Source organism: Cydia splendana, chromosome 13 (assembly GCF_910591565.1).
Source record: "Cydia splendana chromosome 13, ilCydSple1.2, whole genome shotgun sequence".
NCBI classification, from domain to species: domain Eukaryota; kingdom Metazoa; phylum Arthropoda; class Insecta; order Lepidoptera; family Tortricidae; genus Cydia; species Cydia splendana.
Genome location: NC_085972.1, coordinates 6,256,482 through 6,271,365, shown reverse-complemented (window position 1 = coordinate 6,271,365; position 14,884 = coordinate 6,256,482).

Genomic DNA, 14,884 nt, shown 5'->3' with positions numbered 1-14,884 from the left:
AAACACAAGAAAAATAACTGTTTCTGATGTCTATTTCGGAATTTATTTCATTCTCAAATAATGAGGAGATAAAAATAATCTGGGTCCTTATTTTGTAAAGCTACATTTTAGCAAGCCTTAACTGGTAACACTGACTCTTGAAATCAATGTTGCCGGTTTAGTATAATTGTAATGTGTAGCCTTATTTATATAACATACTCCGTTCGTATAGTGCTATAATTTTATTTAGAACACAAGATGTCTGAACAGACCATAATATTGGAGCTAGTTATAAATACTAAATGTAGCCTAATAATAATATTCTTAGTGTAAATATTTATAATGTAGTGACATCGTTTCTCGCGCCAGGGTCATATGGAGCATTTAAATCGTGCATTTAAACGTAATCGGGTGAAAGCTATTATTTTGACTTATTTTTTACGATACATTTATTAAGGTAATTTTGTTGGCACCTATACTCTTCTTTAAGGTATTTAAATAAAAGTAAACAAATAATTTGTAAATTTTCGGGTATTTATAACATTTATTGGTTAACCAACCAAATACAAAACCACCTGGATCTGTCACTGAACGACCTGACTTTATTTGATCATCTAATGTTTTCATCTACCCTCAACTGGCTTAAGGAGCCATTTGAGGGTAGATTTGGTTTACTTTTATTTAAATACCTAAAGATACAGACTATATAAACGCTTAGTTTAATTTCTTAGTAGATAAAATCCTGCAAAAAGCGGGTGCCAATGACTGGTATCTGGTATATCACGCCAATTATTCGGTGGATTTTAACTTTATACAATGATGCATACTTTTAAGTTTTAACCTTTTGACCGTCCTGTGCATAGACCACCATTAGGCTAATTTTTAAGATTTTTTATGTAGACCAAATATATAGACGCTTAAAATTCTATGCTTCGAAATTGCACTAAGGATTAGCAAGGGCGTGTCATAACCAAATAAAATATTTAGTGAGACAAAAAATAGCCATAACCTGTACGTCATATTAGATCACGTAGGATAATAGAAATGCCAGTATAATAATAAGATATAAATATAAATAGATTAAGGTTTTCTACTAGTCTTTCTAAGTAATCGAGATTACCAAAGAATATTTAGAAGTAAGTTTCTTGATTTTAGAGGTTCCTTTTTATACATACGAGTATACCTGCTAGACTAAAATCTGATTCATAATAATTGTATTTAGTCCTTTCGTAATAAAATTGGATATGATATTGTATCAAGTTCGCCCTAATCGACCAGTTTAGGTACTCTGTATTCTAAAATTACAAAAATTAAAAAGAAATTTCGGCTTAAACCAAGTTTATTTAAAGCGCCTGCTGTTGCTGTGAGCAAATAGGTATAATTTTATATTTCTCGCCTTATCACATAAGATAACTAACTATACAATAGTTAGTTGTTTTACAAGGGGACAAAGTTGTTGTTTAACCGCTCGTGCTAATATTGATACCCGAGCAAGCGAAAGATTCGAAAAATGGAATCTTGAGCGTTGCGAGGGTTTCAAAGCACGAGGGTTAAACAAAATTTGCCCCCGTGTGAAACACAAAATTTTTCACCACACCAACCCGAAGCAAATATTAAATGTAAAATATCAAACAAAATCAAATCCAAATGAATGTTATTAAATATGTATCATCCAAAATCATCATTTAAAAGTCAATTCTAACATAAGAAAACTACTCAAAATTTGCATTTGATTACTTTGCCTCACATGTGAATAAAATGCAACTTTGCTATCAGTTTTTGAAGTGCAAAGTAAGCCTTTCCGAGCTGGTGTGGTGAAAAATACTTTGACAATGTTTGTACTTTAGAAGGCATAGCTGTCCCACTACGTATAACAGCCATTTAACCTTTGACACGCAATAGTCAATTTTATTAGAATGTTTTAAGGTTCCTTTTGTACTGTAACCTTTGTCGGCAATGCTTACTGTGGCGGTCAAACTGTAAAAAAACTTATTCAAATTCTTAAGCGAAAATCCCAAATTTAAACTGGTTTTTTGCTTTTAAGGGCCGTAACAGACGGACTGCAACCTGTACACTGAGAGAAAAATACTGTTGATCTAACAATAAAACTTTAACGCCACACAACCCACATTGTTACATTGCTATTGAGTTAACGTTTTTATTGTCGCCAGTTTATTGTTGATATAACAACATTCTGCAACAACTTTTACAATTGTCCAGAACACAATGTCTATTAACAATGTATACAACGTTGTCATAAAGTCAAAACAAATTTTGTGAAATATTGTTGTCACTCTGACAACAAAAAACTTTGTTAATTTGACAGTAGAGCTATGTCACTGTAGCAATGTGTACAACGTTGTCATATAATCAAAACAAGTTTTGTGAAATATTGCTGTCAGTTTGACAACAAAGATTTTGTCGATTTGGCTACATAACTGTGTCACTATAGCAATATGTTGTGTGACACGCATATATTGTTGTCAGTCTGACAACATAAATGCTGTCGATTTGGCTATATAACTGTGTCACTATAGCAATATATTGTGTGTCACGCACATATTGTTGTCAGTCTGACAACATAATTGCTGTCGATTTGGCTATATAACTGTGTCAATATAGCAATATGTTGTGTGACACGCATATATTGTTGTCAGTCTGACAACATAAATGTTGTCTATTTGGCTATATAACTGTGTCACTATAGCAATATGTTGTGTGACACGCATATATTGTTGTCAGTCTGACAACATAAATGTTGTAGATTTGGCTACATAACTGTGTCGCTGTAGCAATACGTTGTGTGACACGCATATATTGTTGTCAGTCTGACAACATAAATGTTGTTGATTTGGCTATATAACTGTGTCACTATAGTAATATGTTGTGTATCACGCATATATTGTTGTCAGTCTGACAACATAATGTTGTCGATTTGGCTATATAACTGTGTCACTATAGCAATATGTTGTGTGACACGTATATATTGTTGTCAGTCTGACAACATAAATGTTGTCTATTTGGCAGCGGAGCCGTGTCACTGTAGCGATACATTGTGAGACACACATAATGTATTGAATATATCAATATATTAATCAATATATATCAAAACAAGTTTCAATATATATATATATGCAATATATTAATATATGCAATATATTATGTGTGTCGCACAATGTATCGCTACAGTGACACAGCTCCGCTGCCAAATAGACAACATTTATGTTGTCAGACTGACAACAATATGTACGTGTCACACGACATATTGCTATAGTGACACAGTTTTGCAGCCAAATCTACAACATTTTTGTTGTCAGAGTGACAACAATATTTGCGTGTCACTCAACATATTGCTATAGTGACACAGTTATGTAGCCAAATCGACAACATTTATGTTGTCAGAGTGACAAAAATATATGCGTGTCACACAACATATTGCTATAGTGATACAGTTTTGCAGTCACAGGTCTGCTGTAAAATTGACAACATTTTTGTTTTCAGAGTGCCTTTTAACACAGGTATTTGTTACTTAAAAAGAGGCGCTAATACACAACTGTATAAGTAATTCTAAAACCGAATAAACATTTTCAGAGTGACAACAATATATTATGTGTGTCTCACAATCTATTCCTACAGTGACACAATATATATGTGAGAGCAAGCTACTTTTTAATATGCCAGCAACTGTTACAGTAAGTAATACCAATAACATGTTGCTAACCTGTCCACACTGATCTGTAAACACAACATTTAGTTAGCTTTTCCAACAAATCTGTTGGTGCTACCCTATCAATAGTCGCTCACTCTTCAGACTGTCATCATGGCGATGAGAAAGTGGCAGCTTAAATTATAAAATTTATGAAAAAGTATTCTTCAAAAATCATGCAAGTTGTGTTTAGTTCTGTGTTATGCCTTAGATATGAACAATACATACTTAATACATTTTTTTTAATATATACTTTCGCAAATAGCATTATTCATTAAGGTACCTAATAAACTTTTTAAATCTGACAAATAAATAACAAACACTAAATAGCCTTTAATCCTGAATGAGAGCCTGTATATCTACATTATCAGACAGTGAAATAAACAAAATATATATCTTGCAATATTTTAAAGGATTATTCATAATTTTAGCTGCCATTTTTTATTGCCATAGCTATAACAGCGCTTTCTGTTCATGGATACAATTACTAGCGCAGACAAGCGGAAGTCTCATTCTAGCAGACGAAGATAGAAAGAGACTTAGAGAGTAAATTGTAACTTACATCTAGCCCCCTTATAATATCGGCCCCTGAAGACGTTTGGTAAGGTAGGCACAACTGGTTAGTTGGAATAGATAGCTAAAATACTATGTTTACAGAGTTGACAGCTTAAAACAACGCGACGTTATGTAATGACTAAAACAATTACTTACATTAAGTACTAGAAACTATTTAAAAAACAATTAAGAGCGCTATTACATTTCGGCGTTGAGCGAGTTTAGGTATTTTACGCGCTGCGGCAGGCCGTGCGAGCTCAGTATGCCGATCCCTTCTACCACACTCGCACTACAATGATGGATTAAACATTCTTGATCCTTCGCGAAGCATATTGAAATCAACCATAACAACACTAACTGTACTTAACTTTTAAAGTTCTAAAACTGTTATTTGGTAAGTACGAAAATACTAAATGCAGTGCAAATGTACATAGGGGCTGTTCATAAATTACGTCATCTATTTTTGACCCCCCCCCACCCCTCAAATCATCCAAAAATCAAGCTTCGGATGAATCTGTTTCCTCCTACGTCATGTTACCATCATCCGATGTCCAGACCCCCCCCCCCCCCCACTCCTCCCATTTGAAACGACGTAATTTATGAATAGCCCCATACTCGTACTTATGAAGGTAATCGCCATCGAGTAATATTCGAAAGAAATTATAGGTACCTACTCGCTTATTTCCATGTTTCGTCATTGCATTTGGTACCTATAGGTTGTAAAGTTTGTATCAACGAGGGTTTAAAAACGAACTGGTACTGAGGATCTGATGATGATTAAGGTGGTCACGGATACCAATCAACCATGTAGTAACATGATTAGGCTCGTTTGATTCGTCTCAACAAGATCTTTGACACTGAAGATACACAGGGTCTGATGATGGAGCTGGAAGGTGGCCACGGGTACCAGTCTATCATGTAACTAAACAACTTCGTGTTTGGGCTCGTTTGATTCGTCTCAACAAGATCTTTGACACAAGACAGTACTCAGGGTCTGATAATGGAGCTGGAAGGTACCATTACCAATCAACCATGCAACTAAACCACATCGTGTTTAGGATCGTTTGATTCGTCTCAACAAGATCTTTGACACTAGGTGATACTCAGAGTCTGATGATGGAGCTGGAAGGTGGTCACCGGTACCAATCAACCATGCAACTAAACCACTTCGTGTTTAGGCTCGTTTTATTCGTTTCAACAAGATCTTTGACACAAGATAGTACTCAGGGTCTGATGTTGGAGCCGGAAGGTGGTCACCGGTACCAATCAACCATTCAACTAAACCACTTCGTGTTTAGGCACGTTTTATTCATCTCAACAAGATCTTTGACACAAGGTAGTACTCAGGGTCTGACGATGGAGCGCGAAGGTGGCGACGGGTACCTGTCTATCATCATCAGCTCCATCATCAGACCCTGAGTAGTATCTTATGTCAAACATCTTATTGCGACGAATCAAACGAGCCCAACCACGAAGTGGTTCAGTTACATGGTAGACTGGTACCCGTGGCCACAGTCCAGCTCCATCATCAGACCCTGAGTACTAACTTGTGTCAAAGATCTTGTTGCGACGAATCGAACGAAGCCAAACACGAAGTGGTTTAGTTGCATGGTTGATTGGTACCGGTGACCACCTTCCGGATCCATCATCAGACCCTCAGTACTACCTTGTGTCAAAGATCTTGTTGCGACAAATCAAACGAGCCCAAACACGAAGTGGTTCAGTTACATGGTAGACTGGTACCCGTGGCCACAGTCCAGCTCCATCATCAGACCCTGAGTACTAACTTGTGTCAAAGATCTTGTTGCGACGAATCGAACGAAGCCAAACACGAAGTGGTTTAGTTGCATGGTTGATTGGTACCGGTCACCACCTTCCGGATCCATCATCAGACCCTCAGTACTACCTTGGGTCAAAGATCTTGTTGCAACAAATCAAACGAGCCCAAACACGAAGTGGTTCAGTTACATGGTAGACTGGTACCCGTGGCCACCTTCCAGCTCCATCATCAGATCCTGAGTACTATCTTGTGTCCAAGGTCTTGTTGAGACGAATCAAACGAGCCTAAACACGAAGTGGTTTAGTTGCATGGTTGATTGGTACCGGTGACCACCTTCCGGCTCCAACATCAGACCCTGAGTACTATCTTGTGTCAAAGATCTTATAGAAACGAATAAAACGAGCCTAAACACGAAGTGGTTTAGTGGCATGGTTGATTGGTACCGGTGACCACCTGCCGGCTCCATCATCAGACCCTGAGTACTATCTTGTGTCAAAGATCTTGTTGAGACGAATCAAACGAGCCTGAACACGAAGTGGTTTAGTTGCATGGTTGATTGGTACCGGTGACCACCTTCCGGCTCCATCATCAGATCCTGAGTATTATCTTGTGCCAAAGATCTTGTTGAGACGAATCAAACGAGCCCAAACACGAAGTGGTTTAGTTGCATGGTTGATTGGTACCGGTGACCACCTTCCGGCTCCATCATCAGACCCTGAGTACTATCTTGTGTCAAAGATCTTGTTGAGATGAATCAAACGAGCCTAAACACGAAGTGGTTTACTTGCATGGTTGATTGGTACCGGTGACCACCTTCCGGCTCCATCATCAGACCCTGAGTATTATCTTGTGCCAAAGATCTTGTTGAGACGAATCAAACGAGCCCAAACACGAAGTGGTTTAGTTGCATGGTTGATTGGTACCGGTGACCACCTTCCGGCTCCATCATCAGACCCTGAGTACTATCTTAAGTCAAAGATCTTGTTGAGACGAATAAAACGAGCCTAAACACGAAGTGGTTTAGTTGCATTGTTGATTGGTACTGGTGACCACCTTCCGGCTCCATCATCAGACCCTGAGTACTATCTTAAGTCAAAGATCTTGTTGAGCCGAATCAAACGAGCCCAAACACGAAGTGGTTTAGTTGCATGGTTGATTGGTACCGGTGACCACCTTCCGGCTCCATCATCAGACCCTGAGTACTATCTTGTGTCAAAGATCTTGTTGAGATGAATAAAACGAGCCTAAACACGAAGTGGTTTAGTTGCATGGTTGATTGGTACCGGTGACCACCTTCCGGCTCCATCATCAGACCCTGAGTACTATCTTGAGTCAAATAAATACATATAGAATGTCAGGTCGTTTCAAATATTTTTAATCCTGTCCGGTAGTTTATTAAACTGTACCATTATAAATTATAATACTATAAAAACAGTGCTAGGATCAAAGTCTCTCGTTGCGGTTTACACGCACACAGTATAGCGTTTTACACGGCGCCCGCCGCACACAATGATAAAAAACCTCGTCGTCGCCGTTGAAAATGTGCGGAGCCGACCGACACACGTCCTGCCTCTACAAGCTCTGCCGCGGCACTGAGCTGGCGCAGCGCGCGTCATCGGTAATATAGAGTAGTTTTCAAAAAAATGCCAAAAAATTATAGTAGAATTTCATAAACACTAATGTATACCAACAGTATAAGCAAACGTTGCAGATTGCTTGAGTATGAAAATGACTTCGATATTAAGTAGATTTTCGTAGGAATTGACACTTGTTTCGGAGAGAAAATCGAGTTCGTTTTACTTTGATTTTCTCTTTCTCAAAGGTATGTAGGAAAAATATAGTTTGATATGCCTAAAGTACAGGGTATTAGTAATACAAAATAGCCAGGTTTAGCAGAGTAAAATTCTCAACATTTCCAAATAAGAGCTCGCCATTCAGTGCTTCACGGGGTTTTTCGGAAACGACCATCAGAAAAAAAATCATTACTAATTTAATAAGTCCTTTTTCTAATATTTACAACGATATTTATAAAGATAAGAAGACGCTTTTACTGGAACAAGCACTCATTGTTTCTAATAATGAGCGCAAAGTCCTGAATTTCGTCGACTAGTATCATCAATTTTGCATTATTTCGACTTTTCTTGTAAGAGCGCTCTTAATGGCGGTGTTTAAAAAGAAATTTGCCCTCTATGTTTATGATAGAAGGGAAATGCAAAAATATTGAATAAAACATTAACTTGTACATTCATGTGTGTTTATTTCAAAGATACTTTTACTAATCACTAAGTAATTAAGTAACAGTAGTTGAGGCTCCGGGCCTCTACAAAATAACATAATATGGCATTCGAGTTTAGTACGGCAGAAACTTGGGATTATAAGGCCCCTATTTCACCACGATGACAGGTACGACAATTATGAAATGTCACTGTTGCTGACGTCACAATCATCCACGGGCTACGGTTACCGCTTACCATCAGGCCACCACCATCGTCGTATTATTTAAAAAAAAACTTTATTATATCGGCAAAAAACAGGTATTTCTCATGCTAAGTTTATGATGATGATGATGACAATTCTCACTTAAAAAAACTTTCGGTAATTCTTGACAGGAAATGAGTTCTGTGTCGGAATTTCATGACAATTGTCGGGTTTCTTGTGACAATTGTCATTAGCTTCGCAAAATAAGTACAGTAGAGTCCGGTTAGTACGACTCCGCATATAACAACCAACCGCTTATAGCGACGAAAGTATAGGCACTTGTTTGGTTTTAGTACAAGCTACTATGAAAGCACAACCGTTTATTACGACTCCGCTTATAACGACCGATCGCTTTTAACGACGGAAATTGACTCAAAATCCGTCCATTAAGTCCGGTTACAACGACGAGCGACGTAGTTTTTACAAATTAATTGTTGGTAAGAAGCTTACTCCGTCCGGCGCATCCAACTACCCTCCCCCTTTTGCCTATACGGAGCAAGATGAAATAGTCATGTGACTTTTCGTAATTTTGCAAACTAAATAAAACCCAATTCCCATTATTCAGTTGAGCTTAAACTTCACATACATAATTATGTAAGTATTGGGTGACAATGCAATACATATTTTGGTAGGTAAGTACCTTCGAGCTGATCTGATGATGGACACAGGAGGTGGCCATAGGAACTGTGTGATAAAACAACGTCATCTTGATTAGATCCCCAAGAATTACGACTTTATATTTTACGGGATTCGAGTAATTTGCGGATGACGAGTGAGTACGCGTACCTTGAAAAGTGGCTTCTTCTAAACACACAAGTCTCTCCATTTAAGACAAGGTGTCGTAATACTAACGTAAATAAATATTTTAAAAGAAATGTTTTTTTTCTTCGATTATCGCATAAGTATTAATAAATACAATATGATGTAATTATTTTGATTAAATAAAATATATTAAAATTGGCAGTTCGTTTTGTACGACGTCCGGTTAGTACGACGTAATATCAGCGGTCCCTTGGGCGTCGTTATAACCGGAGTCTACTGTACTTATTTATTGGTGATATAATGGAGTTTTTTTTTATTAAAATTTGGTGGTAAACAAGCCCACTGCCTGTCCGATAGTAAGCGGTTACCGTAGTCTATGGAGGCCTGTGACGTCAGTAACAGTGATGTCGACAATTGTCGCACCTGTCACCGTGGAAATAGGGGCCTGGACACACCGCACAAAAGCACAATTTTTTAATCAGGGGCTTATTAGGTACATAGGCTATTTCATTTTTGATACGTAGGAACCAAAGCCTCGCCTCCGCCGGCGTGTACCTAATAGGCCCCTGAAAAAAAAAATGCTGCTTTTGTTCGATGTGTCCACTCTTTCAACCATTGAGTCGGTTAAAGCGGGAAGTTCAAAATATTTGCAGTTTATTACAGTCTGTTAACCCTTTACCAGGCTAAGGGATATATATTTCCCACATACGGCACTTCAAACATGTGTTCTATTTCCGATGAGTAAGATTGACATTCAATTGTCATTTTTGAACTGTCAGCCTGGTAAAGGGTTAACTTGCGCAAAATTGCTTTAACGCGACGAAAGTCATCAGTCATCACCGTTAGCAAAAATAAATTAAGAATTGCGCTACGCGTGTCAACCGACTCAATTCAACAATATACTTAGACATTAATCATACAAATAATAATTACTTATCAATCACACAAAGGGCAACATTTGCTCAACAAGTCCACTAATAGGGTGGTCCAAAAAGCGCTTTTTTAGATTTTTGAATGGGCTATATGTGGCAATCTCTGACGCTGATGCAACGCGCGCCAGGAAACCGGTGCTTGCCTCGTGCCTTGACAGCCTCCACACTGTTTTTTTTTTCGGTACTGCGATAGTGTGCATTTGCTGGCGCAAAGCAACAATTCCCAGCAACGCGGCTGAATTTGCTTGTTCCTCACCAACTGCAAAACAATCAAATTCAACCATTATATATATAATTATGACCAATAGCTTAACTCTATGCTGGGCTGGGATACAAAGATAAACATAGAATGCTCCAGCTGCTTTTCTTCCCGGGCATACCTACTGTAAAAATCAGTAAAGGGACGCGAGGGTATTGGTGGACCATGGGCGATGGACTAACAACCTGTCACCGCGTATCTATATATCTCTTAGGATACACTTGGACTCGGACTTAGCTGGCAACGGTGCGTTTTTGGTGATTTCAAGACCGAAAAGTGTTTTAATACATAAAGTTGCCTGTCAATACACTACCTATGCAAAGTGCCTTAAGCAGATTTTCCATTTCAACGCGAAATATCCTCTTAAGACTAATGAAAACAGTTTTTACCTTTGGTTCTAAGTATCCCTCCCTATTATAATCTTGCAACGCCTGTGGAGGCTGTGGAGGCTGCACAGGTGTGGCCGGTATCGTAGGTGGTTGCACAGGTGTGATCTGTTGTATAGTGGGCTGTACACTTGGTCTGATCTCTAATGGAGTACCCTGAAAAAAATATTGTTAGATAGGTACAGTCACCGGCAGAAATATCTGCCAAGCTGTTCAAATAATTTAAAATCTTTACCCACTAAATTTCCGTTACCCACTCAGAATTCTTTTTTTTTTTAAGGATTAAGATTCAAAATATATACTTCAAGAGTTCTACTTGAATTAATATACTTTGCCTTTCAGGCAAAGCTACTGGCACTGGGCTGCTGCATGCGCTGGACCTTGGAGAGAACAGTCCGGGGTCATTCATAAAAGAGGCGTTCTGAAAAAAAGAAACAATTTTAAGAATTCTGTATTATGCTTAAAGAAATTTATTTTCTCAAAAGAGATTGTACATTTCACTTCATGAGAATATATCAGTGAGCATTGCAAGTTATACAAAACAAATAAAAACCAAAAACAATAACAAATTAAATTAAATTAAGACTTTTTTGTCACAATAACAAGTAAATAGCATTAGCATTATAAAAGTCCAGAAACTTGCACGTAAAATGCAGTTAACAAGCTCATTTTAAAGAAAATCCATTAATACAATACATACACGGAAAAGCTTCAATAATAATACTACTATTGAACTACTAAAAAAAATTGACCAACTTTTCTTCTCATTTATCTCAGTCTTATTTTGTCTGCAACTTTTGTTGTCAGTTCAGACAACTCCCCATCATTTGCTTGCAGCAAAATATCAAGTGTGACTCCCTCCTCTGAAAGCAAGATAAAGTTCAGTTAAATCGCTACAGAAACAACATTAAGTAACTAGTTTATAGTTACCTTTGTCGATATAAATAAATAAATATTTGGGGACATTTTACACAGATCAACCTAGCCCCAAAGTAAAGCTTGTACTATTATGGGTGCTAGGTGACGATATAATTATGTACATACTTTTATATACATCGAAAACACCCATGACTCAGGAACAAATATCTCTGTTCATCACACAAATAAATGCCCTTACCGGGATTCGAACCCAGGACCATAGGCTTCACAGGCAGTGTCACTATACCCATTAGTCCAGACCGGTCGTCACCGAAACGACAATACAATATGTTATACATTGCTACAGAAACAACGTTTAGGTAGTAAATATGTACCTTTGTCAATATGACAATAGTTTTTTTGGATCGACAAATTATGGTCAAAAGTGCGACGCAATGTGTTTGGAAACTTTGGAACCCATCACCTTGGAGTCTTGGTATATTATACTCCAAGTTCAGATCCACATCTTTGTACAAAACAATAGCACGGTGATGGTCCTGCTCATAGAGGTAGCTAAAATAATGTGCTATGGACCGACGGCCGTCATATCTGCACACGGCTACACCGACCCGATCGAATGCAGTGTCTTTTAGAAGAAAAACGAAAATGTTAGTTTAAAAGAGTAACAAATAAACATAAAAACTCGCTTTCATATTTATAACATTCATAAGAATAAATAAACACTTACCCAACATACGCTGCGACAAATGTGTCAGCCCGGAACTGTCAAGAAAACTAGTTATGTCCATTTTGAAATAAAATAGCCTTCTTTGCTTCAGCCGATTTCTGTTCTAAAATATCTAAATTGTGAGGTGTAGGGTTTCTCCTGAAAGTGCTCAACGCGAGCCTGCGGTTGGCTACTAATGCCGATAAAGACGGGTTCCAATAAGGTTTAGGTTGGCATTTATTGATTTTGGAAAATTATATACAGTCAGCGACAAACCAATTCTGGCGTCAATTTTGACAAACAAAATGAGTAGGAAAGTGCGCTATGGTTAAAAGTTTAGGTTAAAATCCTCTCACCCTTTGCCACACAAATATATAACACGTAGCTATAATACAGTCAGCTGCAGTGATAGTTTAGTTCAACTAACTGTACGAGTACCTTGCGTTGTCAGGTAAATTTAAAATGTGGAAAATAAAATACCAAATGTTTGCACACGATTTTAATTAACTGTAAGTCAAGGGATATCATACAAAAATCATACTTTAAGTATTTATATGTATTACTATAATATGAAAAGACACGATTGGATGAGAAAGAATGTCAACATGATATTGTTTTGGATAATTACCAAAATTAGGGCAATATTACATAACTAATTTTCTGGTTGGTTACCTACTAAAAAATGTAATGACAAAAATGGCAAACTCAGAATTAATCGAAATAAATAATAAACATGTCAGTTGTTAGAGAAATAACTTAGAAAAAACCTTAATAATTAGAACCACAGATTTTACAATATGAGTAGCTTAGCTGATACAACTTGTTATTGCAGATTCAACCGTCTTGCTTCGAGTGGAAGGTTGATATTTGATACAAGCGTTCATATCAAATAATATTAGCTACATTCCAGTATCATAATTTTATGTCAAGGGTAAAAATATCGATACGCACAAAACGTCAAAATTATCTACACACTACCTTAATAATGTATGCAATAAGGTTGTGTACAAATATTTTTAGCGTTTGGTTCCGTGTTGGTATTTTAGACCTTGACTGTGCACAATATTTATTGCTCTTAGCCATAGTTTTTGGCGACCAAATAGAATACTGCTTGGAAACATGACACACAAAGTCACATCTAAGTAGATACGAGATACCGAGAAGAAAACTATATAACTACATACAAAATGAGTTTCACTCTCCTCTTTTGTTATGTCTAACTACTATTTTATATACATACATTTAACATATTTTGTAATGGGACTACGAAATCTCTGTATTAAAAAGTTGCACAAATATTTTTTACAAACGAGAATAGTCTAAGAGACTATACAGATACAATACAATAATCAACCGAAGTATTTTTTATAATAGATTACGACGGACGATCACTAGATGTAATAAGTAATATGTTAGTTTTCGATTTATCATTTGCAAACTTTTTTGTTTGTTATGTAAGGCGTATGTTGAACTATTAGATAATTAGAAAACTATTTTTTTTCGGCTAAATATCAGTCTAAATAGAATAACAGTTCGGCAAAGTACAATATTAGAGCATTGCCACTAATTCTAACAATTACAAAAGAAAAAAAAATTGTTAATAAAAGTAAACAAATACTTACAATAATAAATCTACTATACATAAAAAGCACAATTAGGTATTGTATCACGTAGTATTATAAAGTACACACAGTTTTTTTTCAATTCCTATATTTGTTATATAAAATGCTTCATGTCTGTAATATCTGTAGGTATAGTGTGTAGCTTTCAAATAGAGCTCGACGGCTAATCCTATTGTCTATTGTTATGTAAAACCGCACGTGCCACTTACATACCTGCAAAAAAGGGTCTTCATTATTCTATTTGGCACCTGAGCGCGGGCTAGTCCAACGCTCAAAAAACCAGTGTAGGTGCGCTCTCCGATAACGCGCCTTTGTTACGCATCTCGATGACACATTTTAGACTGGTTCTGTAGCGTTCGACTCGCCGGCACTCAGTAACCGAAGTACGTATTTTTTAAGCAGGTGGTTGTGGCACGTGGCACGAGCGGTTTTACTTAACAATAGACAATAGGATTAGCCGTCGAGCTCTATTTGAAAGCTACACACTATATCTAATGTTCTTCTGAAGAATGCCTTTCATAAATTTTGGTGTGTAAATGTATACTTAATTGTTTTCGGTTCGGAAACGTACGAACGTGTCTTGCTATTTCAGTCAGTCTCGTAACAAAAAGTACTGAGTTTGACTGAAGTAGCATGACAAATACGAACGTTTCCGAGAAAATACGATGGATAACAATTATACACTACATCTGTAATATGCTATCAATATTAAACTTTAAACAACATTAATGAGGAAAAATAGGTTTATATTACAGAGGCCAATATCGGTGCTTGAACAAAACTGCGTCTAAAAAATATGAAGGCTGAAACTATGCGAGTTTGACCCTCAAATGGTATCTA